Here is a 26,367-nt window from a genome sequence, read left to right as displayed (position 1 = left end):
TTTTCACAAATTAATTTTTACTTCCGTTCAGCTCCATTAAATTCAATTTAGTTCAGTTAAGCTCCAATTAGTCCGTTCAGTTCAATTTAGTCAGTTTAAGTCCAAAATAACAAGGCCTAAAATGAGATATTTATAATAACTTTACATTAAAATAATAATCACAAAATCTCATTGAAGACGGTCACTATCCGTCACAAGCTGAAGACGGATAATGACCCTCTCACAATATGTAAGTGGGGTGCTCCATTTGTCCCCCACTTGCCCTCCTACTTGCCTTATTGTGAGAGGGGCACTATCCGTCTTCAGCTTATGACGGACAGTGTCCGTCACAAGCAAGACCAACTGAATAATACTCCCTCTATTCAACTCCAAATGGTAGTTATTTTTTTGGGTTATTTCATAACAATAATCCATCATATTGGTGGTCTGCAATAATCACTCCATCCTATCAATAATCCCAATTAAATCCAACCTAAGCATCATACCTTCTAATAATGAACCAACTCATATTTTGTGATGTTTATGTGTATAAAATAAATCAAGTTCTTGATTCATCACTTGAAAATATTACACATAAACTTCACATATACCATCTAGGTTGTCCAAAAACTATCAAATATTCCAACATAAACTTCAAAAAATATCAGCTGGTTCATTATTAGAAGGTATGGTGTTTAGGTTGGATTTAATTGGGATTATTGATAGGATGGAGTGATTATTGCAGACCACCAACATGATGGATTATTGTCATGATATAACCCTATTTTTTTTGTACACTATTCACAATTAAGAAGAATCTTCTCATTTTCTCCCAATATATAAGATAAAATATATTCAAGTGGAATCTTGTTTTATTCATCTTTAGGAATACATTTAAAATATCAAACTTTTATAATTTTTACAAATGTATAACTAAAAATATTTAAAAAGTAAAATTCGCGTTGTCAAACCTAAAAAAAATGATAAGTGCTATTTGGAGTTGAAGGGAGGGAGTAATATCTTAGATCTTTGAAACTCTACAAGTAAATTCTAAAAAGCTATCATAAATTGAATTCAAGCATAAGCATCACATGACACATTATTAATTACTCCGTATTACTCTGATCTCATCTGATTCGACCTAACCCAAAGCCTACAAACCTGAAATTGGCCTAACCAGAACAAATCCGACCTAAACCCGACCAGGTTGACCCGTTTACCAAATCTAATTTCCAACCCTTGGATTTTCCCTTCACACTCACCCGCATTTCATCAAACACCTTCAGTGCAACCCTTCTCTTTTATTTTTAGATTTTTTTTGTCAGAGTTATTAGTGTTACTTACATTCCTAAAATTTTTGATGTACTATATTTTCGACGAGAAGTCTGCTGTAAAACCGATTCACACGTAAAATCACTACTATTCTATTAAAGAGCAATTATTTCACTGCAGTTAAAAACCTGAATGACAGATCATGGGTGAATTCCTTAACTGGGTACATTGATTTTGAGGAGAACGCTATGTACTTCAGGCCTAAAATTATCATTTTTCGGGACAGTGCTTACCTTAGGGACTAGGATTAGGACTGATGGTATGTAAACTCGAACACAAATTATAGAATAAGACTGTCTTGTCTTTGGTTTAACACTCATTTAACACGATCCACAGTTCAACACAATAAATTGTTCCCTCTGGTTGATGCTACTCTTAACCGTAAGCATTACGGCTGATGCTACTCTTAATGGCCATACAAAATATCTTCCCAAGGTCATAGCGCGGTCCTCATTTTCTCGTCACCCCCTAGCAGCTGGGGTAAACCTTAATCATGAGGTGTTATAACTTATAAGAGTTGGTTTTCTCGGAATTCTGGTAACTGGAATGCTATGTTTCGGTGACAGACAGACAGCACTAGCGTCAGTCTGTCACCTGGAGGTGTGGGAACTGGTATGCCTATTTTCTCTTGAAATACTGTAAACCAGAATGCTATGTTTCGGTGACAGCAGTGCGTTGGCACCTGGAGGTGTGCGAATTGGTACGCTTCTGTTGGGTTCCTTATGTTGATGATAACATGCCCATTTGATTTGTGTTATCTTAGTTTACCTTTTCAGGATTAATGATGTAATCAAGCTTGGATTAAGAAGTATTGAAGTTGTTATTAATCCCATTGTAATTAGTCATGTGTCATCTAATGTACAAGTGGGAAAGTTTAGTATAGCAGAGTAATAGAAACAGTCCAGATGACTGTTGCTTTAACACGCATACAGCTGAGTGGACTTTGCCACAACTCGTAGAAACTTGAAGCTTCTTTTCTCTTTCAAATGCTTTCACGTGACTTATTTTTTTTCAAAGAGAAATTCAGATTTTTATTTAAGGAGGTAGTATCCAATAAAGAATGGTTTGAATTATTCAAAATATTTCCTCTTTGTGCAAATTCTATCCCTTGGTTTTCAAGAAAACAAAAGTTCCTTTTTGCCATTTTTGTGATTACTTGTCACCTTGTGACTTGTCTCACATCCTTTGTTTTCTGATTTTGCATGAACATTTAAGGTTATCTTTCAATCCTTCTTTCTCTATTCTTACCTATGCAAAAGACTCCCTTTTGGTGCAAGCTTTTGAATGGTTACTATTGCTCCTCACATGCAAAACCTTTGACCCTTCAAAACCCTAGCAACCCCCTTCACTACCTCCTCTATAAATACCGTGTCCTATCTTCATAAATCCCCAAGACTTTCTGAATTAATTCTTTCATGTTTTGCAAAGTATTTTTAAAGGATTAAAATCGTGTTTCTTGCAAAATCATTTTTAAAGTCTTCAAGTGTCTTTCAGTTTCTACAGTCGTGGCTACTGTTGCTTTTATATACTAAACTCTCTTGCTTAAAAGTGTTGATCTTGTAAAAGTTGTCCACCTCTATTCTTTGTTAAGAATGTGTTAGTGGAAACTTGATCCCTTACATTTTAAGTGTGTTAGAAGAGTTTAGGACGGAGTAGTCTTTTACTCTTGACAATAGGAGTAGGTTGTGAGTTGGCAATCGGAGTAGATTGCGAGTTAGCTTGTCATAGAACGGAGTAGTTCTTGTACTAGCTTTGCAACCGGAGTAGGTTGGCGTCTTTTATTACAAGGGTCTTTTAGTTGTCGGAGTAGATCACTAAAGGTAAGTAATAAAAAGGTAGATTGGACGTAGGCACTTTAGTATTTGCCGAACCAATTCAAAATCTCGTGTTCATTGCTTATCACTTTATTTATTTGTTTATTTACTTTGTTTGTTTGTTTCGTTTTGCTTAAACTCGAAAACAGTTCATTATATCTTGTCGTATTTGGTGCAGTAATACTCCACAAACCGAGACAAATAGATACGATCGAAACGATTGTTGCTTTCATACTTCAAACAAACATTCATTGTAACTTTGTTTGTTTTGTTTCGCTTAAACTTAGAAAATGTGATTCATTATCTTTGTCGTATTTGGTCTGCAGTAATACTCCACAAACTGAGACAAATAGATACAGTCAGAACGATTGTTGCTTTCATACTTCAGCAAACATTCATTGTGATACTTGTTCAATCTTTCAATATTATTCAAAGTATCTTCTAATCTCTTTTGTTCACTTAACTTACTTTAATCCAATAAAGTTGAAGTTAAATTTTTAAAAAGGGTACCTAATTCACCCCCTCCCCCTCTTAGGTACTTGAATCCATAAACTCAACAATTGGTATCAGAGCCTCGTGCTCTTGATCGAGGCTAACCGCCTTAGAGTTTGATTCGTGGGTAATGGATTCCGAGAAACACTCCAAGATCCCGGTCTTTACCGGTTCGAATTTTGGATGGTGGAAACTCAAAATGGAACATTACATCAAAAGTATCGATTATCAATGTTGGAACATCATCCAAAATGGACCTCTTGCCATTGAGGAAACCGATATTCTTAACGGTTTCACCAAGACAAAAGAGGAAAGAAATTACAATGAGAACGACTTCAAACTTGCCGAAAAGAATTCCAAAGCAATGTCGATTCTTCAACGTTGTGTTGGTGAGGGGGAAGTTAGTCGAATCTCCGGGTGTCCTACGGCAAAATCTATTTGGGATTCCCTTGTACTTGCATATGAAGGGACGTCCCAAGTAAGAAAACACCGCATTGACCTTCTCATGCAACAATATGAAATGTTTAGAATGTCAAAGGACGAGTCTTTAAATAGTTTCTCTTCTCGTTTTTCTTGTATTATTAATGAGCTTCAAAGTCTAGGAAGGAATTTCGAGTCCGAGGACATCATTCGAAAAATCCTTCGTAGTCTAACTCCTAAATGGCAACCTAAAGTCACCGCCATAGAGGAAGCCAAAGACTTGTCAACCCTATCTCTTCATGAACTAATGGGATCACTAATGGCTCACGAGTTTAATCTCGATAAGCATTTTAGTGAGTCATCAAAGGGAAAGAGTCTCGCCCTCACATCTTCTCCAAGTGATGAAGAAGATGAGGAGGAAGACGAGTTTGCTATGTTCACAAGAAACTTAGCCGGGTTGATAAATGGACAAGGTAACAAAAAGTTCACCAATAATTACTCGAAAAAACGCTTTCCTAAGAGACGACCTACCTCCACCGTGGGATGCTTTAAATGTGGTGATAAAACTCATCAAATTAAAGAATGTCCCAAGTGGGAAGAAATCAAATCTAAGGAAAGAAGAGAAAAGGTTAAAAAGGACTATAAACATAGAGTCATGAGTGCTATATGGGGAATGTCCGACTCCGAGGAAGATGAGGAACTCATCGAGGAGGAACTTGAGGCTAAAATGTGTCTTGCAAATCATGATAAAGAAAAAGTCTCAAAAACCTCAAAAATTGAACACTTAAGATGCCTCATGGCTAACCCCGACGATTCCGACTCCGATTCCGACAATGAGGTAAATCATCTAAAGGCCAAGGATAGAACTTACTCCAAAGAAAAAGTATGTAAGCTTCTTGATCAACTTTTTGATAAGTGTCGGTCTCAAACTAACAAGCTTGATATAATGCAAAATGAGATTGAGGAAATTGCTCAAGAGAACTTTTAATCGAAAAATGAGCTAAAAGCAACAGATTTGCGTCACTGTCACATCGAAGCATATAATGAAGTTAAAAGAGTCAACAAGCTAAACAAACATTTGACTAAAGAACTAGAGCGTCTTAGGTCGACACCCACGGACGTCTCTGACCTTGAAAATGTCAACACTACCTTGGTAATGCAAGTTTCCTCACTAACCAAGGAACGTGATGATCTTTTGAAGGTCAAAGATGATCTTGAAAATGAGATCTATGACCTTGTAGTTGAAGTTGTAGACTTAAGAGAAACAGTCTCTAAGACTGTTGCTTCTGACCACGACTTAGACAAGTTTAAAAGAAAAGGTGAATGGTTGGAAAATGAAAATGAGTGTCTCAAAAGTGAGGTTGTTTGTCTCAAGAATGAAATAGAAGATCTCCATGATAGGCTTACTTTCTTTCAAAAAGGTATGCCCGAATGTAGCACTTCTAGGTCTTCTCCTCACCTTAGATCCGATGAAGTCGTTGATCTAAATAAAAGACTTGACAAAATGACATGTAAATATGAAGAGTCCAAAGAAAAAATCATATATCTTGTGTCTAAGCTCAACAACCACACCCATGACTTCATTGTTGAGAAAAGATTGTCCATAGAAAGTGACAACGATGATGAACTTAAAAAGGAAAAAGAAAAGAATTTGCATCTTCTTTCACGTGTCCATGACTTGACCAATGAACTTGTCAATGCTAAGAACATCACTGAAAAATGGGAAGGAAGTCAAACCGTGCTAAACTTCCTCACGAATCAAACCGAGAAATGTGAGAAATCCATTTGGTTTGGGGTTCAAATGGAACAGTCGGTGATGTTGCATCCAAGCCTAAAAACGATTTTAGAGGAAGGAAGTATGTAGGTCTTCCCGAATACATCATTTGCAATTATTGTGGTGATAATGGTCATGTCTTTAATGGTTGTACAAAACGTTTTGATGACATTGATAAGAACACCAAAGCATTAAAAGAAATGGACATAAAGAAAGACACCACAAGTTATGTTGATCACAAAAAGGGACCCAAATTCATTTGGGTTCCTAAACTCAAAAACTAATCTTGTGTAGGGCTTGGTGAGAGGCGGCCGCAATTGGTACTTGGATAGTGGATGCTCTCGTCACATGACGGGTGATAGAAGCCAATTCCTCTCACTTAAAGCGTATAATGGTGGCACGGTAAGGTTTGGTGACAACAAGAAAGGTGAAGTAATTGGTATTGGAAAAGTTGGTAAGTCATCCTTACTTTGTGTCGACAATGTGCGGCTTGTCAAAGGTTTGAAACATAATCTCCTTAGTATATCTCAACTTTGTGATAAGGGTAATGTTGAATTTCATGCTAATATGTGTCGAATTTTTGATGCCACTACTAATGAATTAATACTCGAAGGAAGACGTGTCAAAGATGTTTACTTAACTAATTTGAGCTCTCTATCCGGTCACACCATGTCTTGCATGAGTGTAATGAACAATGATCCTTGGTTATGGCATAAAAGGTTTGGTCATGTTAGTACAAAAACTCTTAATACCCTTAAAAGACTTGATTTGGTTGAAGGCATTCCTAATATAAAATTTGAAATTGATAAAGTATGTGATGAATGTGCTAGAGGTAAACATGTTAAAAGTTCCTTCAAATCCAAAAGAATTATGAGTACATCTCAACCTTTACAACTTTTACATATCGACTTGTGTGGACCAATGAGAACTAGAAGTAGAGGTGGTAGTCGTTATGTGTGTGTCATTGTTGATGATTACTCTAGGTTTGTTTGGGCACTCTTCCTAAGCTCTAAGGATGAGACATTTGATGAGTTTCTAATTTGGTTAAAAAGGATTCAAAATAAACTTGGTTTAAAACTTGTTTCAATGAGAACCGATCATGGAACCGAATTCGAAAACTCATCATTTGGTGCTTATTGTGATGACAATGGTGTAGACCATAACTTCTCGGCTCCTAGAACCCCACAACAAAATGGTGTGGTTGAAAGGATGAATAGAACCCTTGAAGGAATGGCTAGAACAATGTTATTAACTAGTAAGTTGCCTAAGAACTTTTTTTGGGCAAGCGGTAAATACCGCTTGCTACATTTATAATCGTGTCATGATAAGGAGTATTTTAAATAAAACCCCTTATGAATCATTGCGTGGAAGAAAACCCAACATTTCATATTTTAGATGTTTTGGAAGCAAATGTTTTGTTCACAACAATGGTAAAAACAATTTGGGTAAGTTCGATCCACGTAGTGATGAAGGAGTATTTATTGGGTACTCCGATCATAGCAAGGCCTATAAAGTTTACAATAAACGAACCTTGTTAATTGAAGAAAGCATCCATGTCATATTTGATGAATCTAGTGTGCTTGGACAGGTACAAAACATGGATAATGATGATAAGGACGATGACGATGAGTTTGAGATTGGTCTTGTTCGAAAAGACTTCGTGTTCACGGATGAAGAAACTCCCAAAGACCGAATTGCAACAGACACGTAGATCTGTCACCTTCAAAGGAGAGCGAAGAACTCGGGGGAACAGAATTGCAACAGACACAGAGACTGTCACCTTCAAGGAGAACAAGAACTCGGGGGAACACGGAGTACTTCGATTCCTCTCTGGAAGCAACAGACCAACGATCGTTGCTTCTACCTCGAATCGAAGAAAACCAAAACAGTGAGGATGAAGAACCTTCCAGGCCAATAGCAACGATCCTTGTGGATCGATGATGTTGAGGGGGAACAAGAAACCATTGTTCCAAAGAAGTGGAAACATCAAAGCTCTCATCCACTCTCCAATCTCACAAGTGATCTCAACTCGGGAATTCGAACAAGATCATCCGTCAACCATCTCGCTCATCTCAATGAGTATTGTGCCCATAATGCCTTCCTATCTCAAATTGAGCCTTCAAATGTGATCGCCTTGATCGATGCAGATTGGGTGCTTGCCATGCAAGATGAGCTCAATCAATTCAAAAGAAATGAGGTATGGCACCTAGTCCCTAGACCGCCTAATCGTACCGTCATTGGTACTAGGTGGGTCTTTCGCAACAAGCTTGATGACTCGGGAGAAATCGTAAGGAACAAGGCTAGACTAGTGGTGCAAGGTTATAACCAACAAGAGGGTATTGATTACGATGAAACCTATGCACCGGTAGCTAGACTTGAGGCCATACGATTACTTATAGCTTTTGCGGCTCACAAAGGCATTAAACTCTTCCAAATGGATGTCAAAACCGCTTTCTTAAATGGATATTTGGAAGAAGATGTCTTTGTAGAGCAACCACCGGGTTTTGAGAACAATGATTTGCCTAACCATGTTTTCAAATTAGAAAAGCTCTTTATGGTTTAAAACAAGCACCAAGATGTTGGTATGATAGATTGTCTAAATTTCTTATTGAAAATGGTTTTAAAAGAGGCTCCGTTGACAAAACATTGTTCTTGAAGCAACAAATCAGATTTAACTGTTGGTTGTACAAGTATATGTTGATGACATTATATTTGGTGCAACAAATGAACTCCTTTACTTATACTTTTCGGAACTAATGAAATCGGAGTTTGAAATGAGCATGATGGGTGAGCTAGGATTCTTCCTTGGGCTCCAAATTAAGCAATCAAAGGATGGAATCATGATCCATCAACAAAAGTATATCAAAGAAATGCTTAAGAAATTTGGGATGACTAATGGTAAGCCTCATGATACACCTATGGTAGCCGGGTCCAAATTGGACAAAGATGAACTCGGTAAGAATGTTAGTGATAAGGTGTATAGAGGTATGATAGGCTCACTTCTTTACTTGACCGCAAGTCGTCCCGACATTCTCTTTAGTGTATGCTTATGTGCTAGGTTCCAAGCAAATCCGAAAGAATCACATTTCAAAGCCGTTAAACGAATTCTTCGGTATTTGATTGGAACCCAAAATCTTTACCTATGGTACCCCTTATATTGTCCTTTTGATCTTATAGGCTTTTCGGATGCGGACTATGCGGGGTGCACGGTGGATAGAAAGAGTACCTCCGGAATTGCAACGTTCTTGGGTCCTTGCTTGACTTCTTGGGCCTCAAAGAAACAAAACACGGTAGCTCTTTCTACGGCCGAAAGTGAGTACGTTAGTGCGGCACATTGTTGTTCTCAACTCCTTTGGGTAAAACAACAACTCTTGGATTTTGGTATTATTTTTGACTCCATTCCTTTAATGTGCGATAACACGAGTGCAATAAATATTTCCAAAAATCCTATTCAACACTCCAAAACCAAGCATATTGATATTCGTCACCATTTTATTCGTGATCATGTGGAAAAAGGACATATTAAACTTATCTTTTGCAAGACCGAAAATCAAATTGCCGATATTTTTACTAAACCACTTGCAAGAGAACATTTTGAGAAATTTAGATTAGAAATTGGATTAATTAATAGCATGTGATTTTTTGTGTGAATTTTACATAATTCCTTAATTGATTTAATTAAATTTGGATATATGTTATTAAGTGTTCTAAGTGCATTGACATCATGTTTAGACCAAAAATTGACACCGTATTTGTGAGTCGGTAATCACTCAACCTCATATCTAAATTTACGTTTATTATATGCTACCTTGCGTTTTTATTTCGAGTAATTGAATTTGTTTAAGTTGGGCCAACCACCTCTCCTACATCATTTAATGGGCCATTAAACATCATTTAACAACCCATCACCTACAACTACCCGTCCAAACTACCTAAACCCACTAACCCTCCATCTCCCAAATCCAACTCCCTCATATGTCACCTATCCTAACCCACCATGGTAAAAACATCATTTAACACTCCTATCAAACCCACAAAAATTACCTCCCCTGTCACATCCAACCCACCGACATCACCAACTCCAACCATGCCTCCTGCCAAAACTTCTTACGCCTTTCCTCCACAAACCTCAAACCCGACTTCAACAAACCCAGATCCACCTAGCCCTCAACCATCACCAAAACCCACTGATCCACCATCATCCGACAACACTCCCATCGCCTCAATGGTAGGAAGACGCACTCGTGGTGGTCGGAAGAAAAGCTCCACTACTCCGAGCTCCTCCTCGAACCGATTCTTGTTATGGTTGAAGATGTTGAAGATGAAACCGAATTTGACTTGAATGATAATCCATCGAAATCCGCGAGCCCGATTCGACTCCGTGAAAAAGAACAACAAGAGAAAAGAAAAAGCCTCCTCCTCTCAATTACCCCCAATCTCAGAAAATGTTGAACAAAGTAACATTGACAATCCCATTGATGATATCCCAATTGAAAATCCGAATGAACCTACCCAGAAAAAATCGAAACCTTCAAAGAAAAAGCTTGTTTACCTTGCTCCTTCGGATCCGGTCTCCCTAACCTCGAAGTGGGATCTAGCCATGGTTTGGGCTCACCTTGAGAGTCTCGACCTCCCTACTTCCATTTACAAAAATTGTGAAAGGTTGATGAATATTAAAGCAATTCACTCTCCTCGGGTGTATAATCAAAACTGGTTCGAGCCACCGGCTTTCCACTCTGTCCGTGACATGGTTTTAGCTCAAGGTTGGGAGAAGTTGTTGGAAATGCGTGAGCCGGTATTTGTGAGCGAAGTGATTCAATTCTTTGCAACGGTACGGGTCGATAAGTCTGGTGAATTTGTTACTGACTAAGGTGAACGGTAAGCCTCTAAGACCGACTCAACTCGATTTTGCCAATGCTCTTAATATTCCAGTCGGAGGTTATGACCAACTCCCCTCTGAAACTTGGGTAGCCTTACCATATGCCTCCCCTCTTAGCATTGCTCAAACCGTTTGTCCCAAAATTGTCTCCCAGGACCCGTGAGCAACACCCAAATCCCACCTCCTCTTGAATTATCTTCAATATGCTTTGTAGGTCAATTTACCCGTCGGGTGATAGAGGAAAACTAACCATTGCTTTACAATATTTAATCTATCACATTGCTACTCATAAGAAGGTGAACCTAGTCGGGTTAATGTTCAAGCGTTTTCATCTTATTTCGACCAAGCTTCGTCGACCTTCTACTCATGTGATTTACCTACCCTATAGCATGTGGTTGTCGGTTGTGCTCAAAGCACAAGGGGTGTTGGTAAACACTAGCTTGGGTTCGTTGGATATGTGTGATACTATGAGTGATGGGCAAATGGGGAAGATGTTGATCAAAATTGAGAATGATGAGTTAATTTCTGTGAAAATTAAGAAGGACCCGGAAGTTGGGTCATCTAGTCAAGGGAATACGGGTAATATGCGGGATGTACTCAATGCCGTGGCTGAGTTGGGTGCGTGGATTAGGGAGGATGCTCGTCAAAAGGACTTAGCAATCTCGGCCCTTGCCTCTTCTTTGGACCTCATCCGTGGTGAGGTGGATATTATTTCCACCCTTGTGTCAACTAAAGAGGTTGGTGAAGATGCTATTGTGGATGATGATCCGTTGGGTAGTGGCTCGGATGGTGAACAAGCTTCCTCTCCTTAGCCTTTCCATATCCTCTCGGCCTATTTATCCTTACCCGTACCCCCTCATTTTGTTCCACCCTTGGTTGTGCCTTTCTAAGACTATGTTTTATTGCTTGTTATTTTGAACAATTGGTGGTGTACTTTAAACTCTATTTAGCCTTGTTGAACCTTGATTAGCCTATGCTTAATCTTTGTTTATGTTGACCTTGTTACCTTGTCACATCTACATGTGTCTTTTTGTTTTCTTATGAAAAATATGCACTCTAATGCTTGTGACATCCCTATCCTTTTGATGATGTCAAGAGGGGGAAAAGGTAAACTCATGCTTTGAATCTCTTTGCCCATTGATTAAACCAATGTCTTGTCTAACCTTCTTAGCTTGATTCTTGTTTGGGGCAATGTAAACTTGTCTTGATAGTTTGATTCTAGCTCTTGTCCTTGGTAAGATAATATTGTCCCTTCTCCATCATTTGATCTTGCTTGCTTAAATCTTGAATTAAGGTGTTTACATTGCTTATACATTCGTTTAGGGCTTGTCATCATCAAAGGGGGAATTTGTTGGGTTCCTTATGTTGATGATAACATGCCCATTTGATTTGTGTTATCTTAGTTTACCTTTTCAGGATTAATGATGTAATCAAGCTTGGATTAAGAAGTATTGAAGTTGTTATTAATCCCATTGTAATTAGTCATGTGTCATCTAATGTACAAGTGGGAAAGTTTAGTATAGCAGAGTAATAGAAACAGTCCAGATGACTGTTGCTTTAACACGCATACAGCTGAGTGGACTTTCCCACAACTCGTAGAAACTTGAAGCTTCTTTTCTCTTTCAAATGCTTTCACGTGACTTATTTTTTTTCAAAGAGAAATTCAGATTTTTATTTAAGGAGGTAGTATCCAATAAAGAATGGTTTGAATTATTCAAAATATTTCCTCTTTGTGCAAATTCTATCCCTTGGTTTTCAAGAAAACAAAAGTTCCTTTTTGCCATTTTTGTGATTACTTGTCACCTTGTGACTTGTCTCACATCCTTTGTTTTCTGATTTTGCATGAACATTTAAGGTTATCTTTCAATCCTTCTTTCTCTATTCTTACCTATGCAAAAGACTCCCTTTTGGTGCAAGCTTTTGAATGGTTACTATTGCTCCTCACATGCAAAACCTTTGACCCTTCAAAACCCTAGCAACCCCCTTCACTACCTCCTCTATAAATACCGTGTCCTATCTTCATAAATCCCCAAGACTTTCTGAATTAATTCTTTCATGTTTTGCAAAGTATTTTTAAAGGATTAAAATCGTGTTTCTTGCAAAATCATTTTTAAAGTCTTCAAGTGTCTTTCAGTTTCTACAGTCGTGGCTACTGTTGCTTTTATATACTAAACTCTCTTGCTTAAAAGTGTTGATCTTGTAAAAGTTGTCCACCTCTATTCTTTGTTAAGAATGTGTGTGTTAGAAGAGTTTAGGACGGAGTAGTCTTTTACTCTTGACAACCGGAGTAGGTTGTGAGTTGGCAATCGGAGTAGATTGCGAGTTAGCTTGTCATAGAACGGAGTAGTTCTTGTACTAGCTTTGCAACCGGAGTAGGTTGGCGTCTTTTATTACAAGGGTCTTTTAGTTGTCGGAGTAGATCACTAAAGGTAAGTAATAAAAAGGTAGATTGGACGTAGGCACTTTAGTATTTGCCGAACCAATTCAAAATCTCGTGTTCATTGCTTATCACTTTATTTCCGCTGTTTATTTACTTTGTTTGTTTGTTTCGTTTTGCTTAAACTCGTAAAAAACAGATTCATTATCTTTGTCGTATTTGGTCTGCGATAATACTCCACAAATCGAGACAAATAGATACTGATCGAAACGATTATTGCTTTCATACTTCAAACAAACATTCATTGTAACTTTGTTTGTTTTGTTTCGCTTAAACTTAGAAGTAATGATTCATTATTATATTGTCGTATTTGTCTGCGATAATACTCCAAACCGAGACAAATAGATCGATCGAAACGATTATTGTTGCTTTCATACTTGAAAAACATTCATTGTGATACTTGTTCAATCTTTCAATATTATTCAAAGTATCTTCTAATCTCTTTTGTTCACTTAACTTACTTTAATCCAATAAAGTTGAAGTTAAATTTTTAAAAAGGGTACCTAATTCACCCCCTCCCCCTCTTAGGTACTTGAATCCATAAACTCAACAGCTTCTTTTAATGCCATGACTCGTAAGTTTTCTACTTGTCTTGAGTGAAGTTAATAGATCAAGTAGGACTGCATCATGTCGCTGATTTGGATATTTTACTGAGAAATGTTGGCCGAGACATCAATCATTATAGAATCCTTTTCAGTGCAATATATCTGCTGTACAATATTGGTCAGTGCCTATTTATTTTACTCACTGATCCTCATATCCCTTCGACTACTCGCATGATGTTGAAGAATATATAAATTATACTGTATTAAATTTAGGACTTGACAATTGACATTGCAAAGCGACCCTTCAAACGAGTTTTGAAGGGTACTGCAACAAATGATTCCGTATATTTAACATCATGTGACAGATTACATGTGACAGATTTTCTCATCATCTCGGAGATTGAACAACTCAAGGCTTATGTAGAGAAGTTCCGTCCTCATTTGACATGCAAGGTTTCGTGAAATCTGAGTTGAAGCACAACGATTAAGTTTCTTACACTTAATATTGTGATCATGAGAATTTCTTTCTGGATTGTTTCCCAATCGAGGTGAAGAAAATCGTCTCCTGAGATTGGTTTGGTGTTCTATACTATAAGACTTAGGTTTGATTGTTAATTGAATGTATTATTTACGGTATGATACATGTATTTATATAGATTACAATGAGAAGACTTAACCTAATTCTAAAGATATGGAAAATATACATTTCCTAAAGGTACAATATTTACGTAATCTTTGTCTTGGAGAATAAGGCAGGATCTCCAGCGATGGGCTTTTCCTTAATTGGATCGATATGGTTAATACGCCCCCTCAAGATGGACGTCCTAGGAAGGAGGCCGATCTTGCTACGTAATTCTTGAAAATGACTCCGGGACAGGGGCTTGGTGAGAGCGTCGGCTAGTTGATCTTTGCTTGCAACGTGTTGAATGCGAATTGTGCCGAGTTGGATATGTTCACGGACGAAGTTGAAGGAAATGGCCATATGCTTCATGCGAGAATGGAAAACTGGATTGCGAGCATAAAGAGTGGCGGAGATATTGTCACAAAAAATGGCTGGGGGTGTTGTGATATTTATGTGAAGCTCAGTTAACAGGTTTCGAAGCCAAATGAGCTCGGTTGTGACGGTTGCGACAGAGCGAAATTCTGCCTCAGTGGTTGAAAGAGCGACACCTTTTTGTTTCTTGGAGGACCATGAAATGGGGTTACGTCCAAGATAGACAATGTAGCCAGAGGTCGATAGGGAGTTGTCCTTGTCACCACCATGGTCAGCATCGCAAAATGCGTGGAGGCGAAGTGGTGTGGAGCGATAAAATTGAATGCCAAGGTCAATGGTTCCATGGAGGTAGCGCAAAAGCCGTTTGAGCGCAGTCCAGTGGTTGATAGTAGGATGATGTAAGAATTGGGCAAGTCGATTGACAGTGAAAGCAATGTCGGGTCGGGTTAGTGACAGATATTGTAGGCTTCCGACGATAGCGCGATAGTCAGATTGGTTGTGAATGGGGTTATGATCCTCACGGACCAACCGAGGATCGACAGCCATAGGGGTCGAATTTGGTTTGGCTTCCAGCATGTGGTACTTGTCTAAAATGTCGGTAATATATTTTGATTGGTTTAAGTGTAATCCAAGGGAGTTTGGAGTAACTTCAATGCCTAAAAAGTAAGAAAGGGGACCAAGGTCTTTTATTGAAAAACGGTTGGATAATGTAGCGATGAAGGTTTGTATTTGGTTAGGATGTGTTCCAGTGACGATAATGTCGTCGACATAAACAAGGATATAAATACAATAGGTTGGAGAATGTAAGGTGAATAATGAAGAGTCTGATAGTGATTGTCGAAAACCATAGGTGAGAAGAAATGATTTTAACTCGTTGTACCAAGCTCGAGGAGCTTGTTTTAAACCGTATATAGCTTTGTTTAATTTGCAGACATGGTCGGGCTTCATGGGATCAACAAAACCAGGGGGTTGGGTCATAAAGACATTGTCAGTCAGATTACCTTGTAAAAACGCGTTGTTGACATCAAGTTGGCGAAGAGACCAAGATTTGGTTACAGCTAGAGCTAGGATTAATCGAACTGTGGTGGGCTTGACTACGGGACTGAAGGTTTCATTGTAGTCAATGCCGGGTCTTTGATGAAACCCTTTCGCAACGAATCGGGCTTTGTGTTGCTTAAGAGTCCCGTCGGGGTTGAACTTATTTCGAAAGACCCATTTGCAACCGATAACGTTCTGGGTCGAGGACCGTGGGACAAGAAGCCACGTTTGATTCCTTTCGAGAGCATGGAATTCGTCTTGCATAGCTTGACGCCATTGAGGAAGAATTAAAGCTTGTTTGACGGTGTTGGGTAGATGATCGTGGGTTGAAACATGAGCGAGATTGTTGGCATAGCGAGGGTTGGGCTTTCGAATATTGTTCACTAGGCGAGTAGTGATGGTTCGAACTGGTGGTTGTGAGGGGTCTGTGTGAGGTGGTGGTGAGGGTTCGATGGCGGGTTGGGTAGCGGAGGTTGAAGGCTGTGCTGGGGTGGTTGGGGCAGCGAATGTGGAGGGTGTAGTGGTGGGTGGACTGGATGTAGTCGTGGAGGTTGAAGAGGGGCGCTGAGTATAAACAATGGTGATGGGTTTGGATGCGCGAACAGTGGTTTGCGATGGTGATGCAGGTGGAGTGTCGGGTTGAGGAAGAAGAGGAATATGAAGAGAGCACCAGTCATCCGGCGTAGTTGTAGGAGAAGGAGATGGGTCGATTTTTTTAAATGGGTATACATCGTCGATAAATTTCACATGGCGAGATGTATAAATCCTATGGGTTTTGGGGTCTAGACAGTGATAAGCACTTTGGGTCGTCGAGTAACCAATGAATATACAAGCAATGGAGCGGTCTTCGAGCTTATGTTTGTTGTAAGGCCGTAGCCATGGGTAACAGAGGCAGCCGAAGTTGTGTAGTTTATCGTAGTCGGGTTTGATTTTGTGTAATTTATAGAAGGGTGAGTCGCCATGTAAGGATTTGGTGGGTAGGCGATTGATGAGGTAGGTTGCCGTGCTAAAGGCAAACGACCAGTAGGAGGTTGGGAGGGCCGCGTGATGTAGCAAGGCAAGACCGGTTTCGACAATGTGACGATGCCGTCTTTCAGCATATCCATTGTGTTCTGGGGTATGTGGTGGGGAGGTGAGGTGTGATATGCCGTCATTTAGTAGTGATTGATTAAATTTGATATATTCGCCTCCATTGTCTGAGAAGAAGCGACGTATGGGTCGATTGAAATATTTTTCAACGAGGGTTTTAAATTGGTTGAACACTTGGGTTGTTTCGGACTTTCTTTTTAATGGATATAGCCACACATATTTTGTACAGTGATCTACAAAGATAACGTAATATTTGTAGTGGTCGCGAGATGGAATGGGACTAGTCCATAGGTCAGAGAACAAGAGGTCCAAGGGTGCATTCGACGTGAGAGTAGAGGCGTGAAAGGGCAATTTCTTGCTTTTCGAAATACAACAAGCGTGACAATAATCTAAATCATTCATTTGCGAAAATAAACTTTTATTGATAAGCTTAAGTACATCGTTTGAGGGATGTCCTAACTTATGATGCCACGATTTTTGCGTGGTTCTATTTTTGATAGCCGTGAGATTCACGGGTTGGGTGGGCATCCATTCATACGTCCCCTGTCTTGCTCGGCCCTGAAGGAGAAGCTTCCCGGTTTGCAGGTCCTTTACAAAAAACGAATCATGGGTGAATAAAACATAAGCATTATTGTCGGCACATAATTTGGAAATTGAGATAATATTGCGCGAAATTTTTGGCACATGAAGAACGTTGAAAAAATTAAGGTTATGAAGAGTAAATGAACCTGTATTAGCAATGTTGAGAGTGGAGCCGTCACCAATAATTAAATCATCGAGGCCGTCATAAGGTGAATGGAAGGCCAAGGTATCGAGATCATGGGTGAGGTGATGAGAGGCACCACTGTCAAGGAGAAAATTGTGGTTGGGTTGGGGGTTGCCGTAGTTGGCGAGGTGAGCATGAGGTGGGTTTTGGTGTTGGCGATAGGTGGGTTCGGGAAAGACGATGTTTGGGAATAACTTGCGAAAGACAGGGCAATTAGAGATTACATGACCGGTCTCACGACACCACTGACACCTACCTTTAAAGGGGCGAGGGGCAGCAGTGTTGGCGGGGTTGGATTGGTTGGAGTTGTGAGAGTACGAGGGTGTGGTGTTGGGACGCGGCTGGCCACGGGTGTAGGGTTGGTTGTGTCGATAAGCGGGGTTGGCTGATGGAGCGAAGTGGTTAGGGGTGGGTTCATGCTTCATCAGAATTTCATGTTGTAGGAGTTTTTCGTGAAGAGCTTCGAAGGTAATTGGTGTATCCGAGCTCGGCAGTGGTGTGATGACGAGTTTGTAGGATTCGTAATCGAGTCCTTTGAGTACTTGTGCGATGACATCCTCAGGGTCGATGGTTTTACCCATGAGTGCAAGTTGGTCAACACAAATTTTGATAGAATTCATGTATTCCGAGATGGTTTGATCGGTTGTTTTTGCAAGAGAGTCAAAACGCTGTTTTAGTTGCATAATATGAGCTCTCGAGGGGTTAGCATAAGTTTGGGCAAGGAGATCCCATGCCTCTCGAGCGGTTTTGGCGCGAACAATTAAAGGTTGAATAGCGGAAGTGAGGGTACCCATGAGGGCACCAAGGATTAGTCCGTCTTGCTTGAGCCAAGTCAAGTAAGCCGGGTTGGGTTGGTCTTTTTTGTCGGCAGTGGTAGTTGTTGGTGATGGTGGAGACTCGGTTCCATCGACAAAGCCAAGGAGACTAAAGCCGAATAGGATATTGGTTAGTTGAAAGCGCCAAGCAGTGTAGTTTAGAGGGTTCAATTTGACACAATGGTTGAGGTTGAGAGAGGTTAAGGGTTTGGTGTTTTCGTGTAGGTTGGGAACATTGGTGTCGGAATGTGGTGCAGTCATGGTGACGGTGGAAGGTAAGGTTGAGGAGCGTTTGAATGTTGCTCGGCGTGGACGAAGGCAAGGGTTGGATCGATGACCCTTTGATACCATATAAGACTTAGGTTTGATTGTTAATTGAATGTATTATTTACGAAGGTATGATACATGTATTTATATAGATTACAATGAGAAGACTTAACCTAATTCTAAAGATATGGAAAATATACATTTCCTAAAGGTACAATATTTACGTAATCTTTGTCTTGGAGAATAAAGCAGGATCTCCAGCGATGGGCTTTTCCTTAATTGGATCGATATGGTTAATATATACTTCTATATCTTGACGTAGATTTTAGATTAATTTTGTTTGATTGGTCTTATTTTCATTTTGATTTTAGGGGGTTCGCCAAGAGAAAGGAAGTAGCGGTCATGTTTGAGCCCCGGAATTACAGAAGTTCCAGTCGCGTACTGGTAATTTGTTCTTTAATTTTCTTTTTCGCCTTTCAGAAATTACATGAGCATTTTCAAATGATTCCAGTCGAACATATGTTTGAATAACCAAATGTAATACTTCTGTTGCAGTAGGCTGAGCAAACCGAGTTCAAGTAAGCTAGTTTGTAAGCAGCCTTACCCCTGTGAATTGTGTCAAACTGCATTGAATGACTGTTATTTCATACTGAAAAAAAGCTCAACCAATTAGTGAAACATTTTGCTTAATTCCATCATAATGCAAAACCAAAGCATAACGACTCTTTAGCTCCATTGGAAACGGAAAATTCATTTTTAGTTAAAAAGCACACGGACAAATAAATGTGTACAGGCCATTCTAAGTCTAGCAACAGCCTGTAAGGAAATGTTAAGACATAGGGAATACAAGTAGAACAGTGTCAATTGTCAACATTCACAGGGTAAAAACAGCACATTATGGTGATAAAGGCTAAAATAGAGAGCAACATCGTCGATAGATAGAAAAGAGATTAAAAGGGGGTCACCCTTAAAGCCTTACTGCTTATTTGCATGCATTTCATATACTATTTGTAAAAAATAGTCGTGTTTAACATTGTGGCATTGTCGGTCTGACATTTGCATTCAAGTAACATAGATGAAGTAGCATGCCGGTACTCTCTAGCTTTTCAATGTCATATGAGCATACAATCAGCAAGCAGTCACCACATTAGAAGTTGAGTGAAATTGAACGGCGCCAGTAAAGCCGAGTGTTAGAACTTAAAATGATATGTGAAAACTCATGTCAGTATCTTTCTGTATACTCCTTGATGGGTGTAAGTCGATATTGGTGTTTTAACTAATCATACAAGTTTTTAGACCCGAGTTAAACTAACTGGAGGTGAACTTAACTGAAGTTATGTTGAGTCGAACTGCGTTTTTCTGATTGTACATTTCTATATTCAGAGCATCATTTTGGGACTAAGGATTTGTCGGCGTGTTCTCTCTATTTTGCTATTGTCGTTTTTTGTTGGTGTATAGGGGAGTATAGAAGGTAGAGTGAAGATTAGTTGTTTGTTTAGTTGATTAATTTGTAGGTTGATTAGTTGGAGTTTAGTTTGAAGGAATTAGTTTGTGTATTGATTTGTTGTGAATTTGTTGGATACACCAAAATGGGAGGGGAGGACCTCTATTTATAGTGCTCCTCCTCCTTCTCCCACATTCTTGGAATTCTCTAGAATAGAGCATTCTAGAGTGACCTAGACTTAGTACGTCTCTAGAGTTCTCTATACATACAAGACATCTCTAGAAGGTTCTAGACTTCTCTACATACATCTAGACCATTCATGATCCTTCTAGAGTATTCTAGACTATTCTAGTAACTTCGACATTATTCTAGAACATTCTAGAAGTTTCTACATTATTCTAGAATATTCCGGAACCTTCTAGAACACTCCAGAAAAGTCTCACACTTCAACACTCCTCCTTGAGACTTTTGGAGTGACGCCCAACATTGATCTTAGAAACTCGAACCTTGTTGTCGGTAGAGCCTTGGTTAGAATGTCAGCTAGTTGGAACTCGGATGGGCAATGGATAAGTTCCACTTCCTTTTCTTGCTCGGCATCTCGAAGTGCATAGAACCTCACTTTCATGTGCTTTGTCTTCTTTGAAGCACACTTTGGATTCTTCGCGATGGCGATTCTTTGACTTGTTATCCACCATAACCTTGGTTGCTCCTTCTTGCTTGTAGCCTAAGTCCTGAAGTATCTTCCTTAGCCATATTACTTGATTGATGCGGTCTGAAGCCGCAACGTACTCGGCCGGTGTTGTTGACCGAGCTACGATATCTTGCTTCTTTGAATTCCATGAGAATGTTCCTGAGCCGAAAGTAAAGGCATAGCCTGAAGTACTTTTCATATCATCTACCGATCCTGCCCAGTCACTGTCGGAGTACGCTATTAATCTTGGATTGTCGCAAGGCTGGTAAAATACTCCAAACTCTAGAGTACCCTTTAGATATCGAAGTATTCTCTTCGATGTACCCATGTGAACCTCACTTGGTTTGCTCATAAATCTTGATAATAAGCTTGTGGCGAACATAAGATCAGGTCTTGTAGCTGTGAGGTAAAGTAAGCTTCCCACCAAGCTTCGGTATTGCTTGAGATCAACTTCTTTTGACCCGTCATTTTTGGATAGCTTCTCATTCAAGACCAAAGGAGTATAAATCGGCTTACAGTTCTCCATCTTGAACCTTTTGAGGATTTCCCGAGCATACTTAGTTTGAGAAATGAAGATTCCATCTTCTACTTGATGGACTTCCATGCCAAGGAAGAAATTCATTAAGCCCAAATCCGTCATTTCAAACCTTTTCTTCATCTCCTCCTTAAATGTAAGGATCATTTGGGCATTGTTTCCTGTGACAAGGAGATCATCAACATAGAGAGAAACGATGAGAAGATCACCTTGTTTTTTCTTTACGTATAGTGTATGCTCATTTTTACTCCTCGTGAATCCTTGCTCAAGGAAATAAGAATCAATCTTGCTGTACCACACTCTTGGAGCTTGTTTGAGGCCATATAGAGCCTTTTTCAGCTTGCACACCTTTTCTTCATTTCCTTGTGCGACAAAGCCTGGAGGTTGCTCGATGTATATCTCCTCCTCGAGTTCTCCATTAAGGAAGGCAGATTTGACATCAAGTTGATAAATTTTCCATCTTTTTTAAGCAGCTAGAGCAATAAGAGTTCTTACCGTATCATGACTAGCAACTGGAGCAAATGTGTCTCCGTAGTCTATTCCAGCTTGTTGTGAGTACCCTTTCACGACCAATCTTGCTTTGTACTTATTGATTGAGCCATCTGGATTCAACTTTGTTTTGTAGACCCATTTCACTCCAATCACTTTTCGATCCTTGGGTTTGTCCACTAATTCTCAGGTGTTATTCTTCTTTATCATGTTTATTTCTGTCTCCATTGCGTCTTGCCACTCTTTGTATTTGGAAGCCTCATCATAGTCTCTTGGCTCCTCAAAAGCGAAGTAGCATCTCTCACATTCCTCTTCATTTTGATTAATAACGGGACATTCTGCATAAATTTCGGAGAGATCTTTCTTACCTCGAGGTCCCGTAGCATTCTCCGAATTGTCGTTTGAGGATGGAGAGTGTGCATGCATTGGAGTTGATGGAGGTGTAGGAGGATCATTATTGTTGATCATATCATCATCATCTTCTGAATGTTGGTGATCAGGAACTAGGATCACATTTCTTTCCACCTTCTTTTCTTCCCAATTCCATATTGCATCTTCATCAAACTCCACGTCTCGGCTTATCATAATCTTCTCCGTATTAAGATTGAAAATCCGGTAAGCCTTTGATTTTGAGTCGTAGCCAAGAAATATACCTTTCTCTGCCTTATCATCAAGCTTGCTCCTTTTTGCTACTGGGATGTGAGCATAGCAGATTGAGCCAAACACCTTTAAATGCTTAGTCAGTAGGCTTTTTACCGCTCCAAGCTTTCTCGGAGTTTTTCCCTTAATCGCCTTTGTTGGAAGTCCGTTGAGCAGGTATACGGATGTGTAGACGACCTCGGCCCAAAATTTCTTCAACATTTTCTTTTGCCAACAACATGCATCTGGCCATCTCCATCACGGTCCTCATCTTTCTTTCGGATACCCCGTTTTGTTGTGGAGTATATCCTGCGGTGAGCTGATGTTCTACACCTTCATCTTCACAAAACTGGTCAAATTGTGAAGAAGTATATTCTTTCCCGCGATCGGATCTAATCATCTTCAGCACCCGCTTTGATTTTTGCGAGCTTTGAATTTTGAAAGACTTGGAATACTTCGATTTTTGTTTCATAAAATATACCCAAGTCATTCGAGTAAAATCATCAATAAACAGGATAAAGTACCTGTTTCCAAGATGAGATAAAGTTCTTTGAGGACCGCATACGTCTGTGTGAACAAGCTCTAGCTTTTTACTTGCCCTCCATGCTTGGCCTTTTAGAAATGGCAGGCGGTGTTGCTTTCCAAGTTGACAAGGCTCGCATAGTTCTTTAGTTGCTTGAATTATTGGAAAATCCCGCACAACATTCTGCTTGTGTAAGTCGGCTAGTGCACGTAAGTTGAAATGTCCGTACCTTCTATGCCATAGCCAAGTCTCTACGGCGTGAGCTCGATATGATGACTCTAGGCCATACTTCCATTTCAAGGAGAAGCTTTTATTTTCCATGGAAACTTTAGCAATCTCTTTATTTCCGGGGTCATATATGGTGCAATGATTATTCGCAAAGACTAGTGAATAACCATTCTTGATCATTTGTGCCACACTTAGCAAATTTTCAAAGAAGATCCGGACAAGACAAAGACATCTTTAATGTATTTTGTACCCCGCTTAGTTGGAACAATGATCGTACCTTTGCCCTTCGATGTCAGAACTTCACCATTCCCCATTCGCACGGAGTTTGGACAGAAGTATCCAACTCGCTAAAGATGCTTGAATCATTCGTCATGTGACTTGTACACCCACCGTCAATTAGCCACCTACTTTCTTTACTTGAAGTCTTTGCTTGGCAAGATAGAAGAGGTGCTCATTATTAACGCTACTTGAATAATGAGCTTGGTCCTTGGACTCCATTTGTTTTTGTCTACAATCTTTTTTAAAGTGCCCATACTTCTTACAATGGTGACACTGGGGCTTGCCTTTGAAAAAGCAATTCTTTTCTGCATGATTATTCTTTCCACAAATGCCACAAGGAGGAAACTTCCCCTTTGATTGTGACATTTGTTTATTGCCACCATCGTCACTTTTCTTCTTCCACCCTCCGGACCGCTTTTCTTTATGTGATGACTTGAACGCATCCTCGGAAGAAGATTCTTGATCTTGAATTTTTGATCATAGGCGAGTAAGGATCCAAGTAGCTCGGTTACTTTGAGCTTTGAAAGATCCCTTGATTCTTCAATAACAGTGACAATCATGTCGAACTTTTTGGTTAAAGTCGCGAGAATTTTTTGCACGATTCTCGTGTCGGTAATATCTTCACCATATATTTTCATTTGGTTAACTATCTCCGTTACTCTCGAAGTATAGGTTTGTATGTCTTCATTCTCCCTCATCTTCAAATTTTCGAAATCTTTTCTTAGGGTATTGAGACGTATTGTTCTTATCCTTTCATCACCATGGAATTCTTTTTGGAGTGAATCCCATGCTTCTTTTGCGGTAGAAGCCCGCATTATTTTTGGAAAGATGGTCTCAAAAAAACATTAAAGATAAAAGACAAGGCTTTGGCGTCCTTTATCTCATCCTCATTTATTTTCTTTAAGGATGCTTCAGTGGGTTGAACACCTTCTTGTTGCTTTTCGGGACCATTTTCCACAATCTCCCATAGTGCATTTGATTTTAAGAGAGCCTTCATTTTAATGCACCAATAGTCGTAATTTTCTCCTCCAAAAATTGGAAGAGTAGACGATAGAGTATTTGATGCGGAAGCCATAGTTTTATTTTGTTGCCCTAAGATCTTTAGAGCTCTTGATACCACTTGTTGGTGTATAGGGGAGTATAGGAGGTAGAGTGAAGATTAGTTGTTTGTTTAGTTGATTAATTTGTAGGTTGATTAGTTGGAGTTTAGTTTGAAGGAATTAGTTTGTGTATTGATTTGTTGTGAATTTGTTGGATACACCAAAATGGGAGGGGAGGACCTCTATTTATAGTGCTCCTCCTCCTTCTCCCACATTCTTGGAATTCTCTAGAATAGAGCATTCTAGAGTGACCTAGACTTAGTACGTCTCTAGAGTTCTCTATACATACAAGACATCTCTAGAAGGTTCTAGACTTCTCTACATACATCTAGACCATTCATGATCCTTCTAAAGTATTCTAGACTATTCTAGTAACTTCGACATTATTCTAGAACATTCTAGAAGTTTCTACATTATTCTAGAATATTCCGGAACCTTCTAGAACACTCCAGAAAAGTCTCACACTTCAACATTTTTCCCTTAATACTGAAGTAGCGACATTCTAGCCATTGTTATTGCTGTTTACTGTTATCTCTGACTTGGAAAGTGGGAAGCTGATGTTCTCTCTAAAGGCTCAGTTAACAGTATGCTGCACTGCAACTAATGCCTCTGATTTTTATTCTGGTGCAGTGAGCGCCGTAAGGACAGTTTTGATACTGATGAGACTCGAATCCAAGTCACGAGTACTAACGTAACCCCTTGATGACATTTCGCGCTTCTGGTGAAATGATATCTTGAACGAGGTATTGAGGTCTAGTTTACTGTAACTTCTTCCGAGTCCTGACTTGGAATATCGTTGGATGTGCACAAGACTGGATCGGTATTCAACCAGTTCTGAGTCCTGACTACTTATTTGAACACAGATTCTCATCTGCCGGCTTTAAAACATCTAATTTGGATCGGAAAGACGGAAACTAAGTCTCAGGTGCGCGATTTTAAAAAATCGGATTGAATGCTACACATTATGGGCAGCAACAGCAAGGGTATGGACTATTGGACTGTACAATGATTGCATTAAACTGTTTTATTGAATCAACTTGAACTTTTACATTGTATCTATTTCTATGAAATTGAAAATGCCAGGGTGTTGTTTCTGACAAAGTGTAATTTCCTGACACCTGACATTCATGAAAACAAGAACCATTTAATTACTTTTTGTTCATATGAGACCATAAAGGCCATAACATAACACCTTCCAAAATGCACAAATTAAATATCTTTTGGGTAATGTCTCACTCATTATGTGTAATGTGAGTGGGAAGAGTTAGCATTCTTGATACCACTTGCATGTGGGTGGGCCTCAATCATCAAACCATCAAAGAAATATAGGCTGTTTTCGGATCTGGCAAATGGATCATTCGGGTTAGGTTTGGGTCGGGTCACTTTCTGTTGGGTCATTACGGATTAGATTATTTCGGGTGAGAATTTTGGCTTAAATTAAGTCATTTCACCCATTTCGAGTCACTTTGACCGGGTTTGCGTCCGGTCAAGTTCGGGTCACATATTTCGAGTTATTTTCGGGTCTCGGGTCAGTTTTGTCAGGTCTACTCGCATATAACCTAATTGAGTATAAATTTACTTATTTGAGAGGTGATAATCAGATTACTCAACTTAATCGAGGTCGTGCTAAAAAATTAGATCATATTTTAGGTTATGTATGTGATTTATTTTTGCTTAATCGAGGTAATGTATGCTGTTACCGTATTAATCATAAAATTTATCCATGCCATTTATATGAGAAATTACCGTAAACTTATACGGAGTATGAAATAGTAGTGTTCACACACATACAAGTAAT

Source organism: Silene latifolia, chromosome 2, assembly GCF_048544455.1.
Source record: "Silene latifolia isolate original U9 population chromosome 2, ASM4854445v1, whole genome shotgun sequence".
Taxonomy (NCBI): domain Eukaryota; kingdom Viridiplantae; phylum Streptophyta; class Magnoliopsida; order Caryophyllales; family Caryophyllaceae; genus Silene; species Silene latifolia.
The sequence above is the reverse complement of the archived record's forward strand: the minus strand, read 5'-3'. Positions refer to the sequence as shown.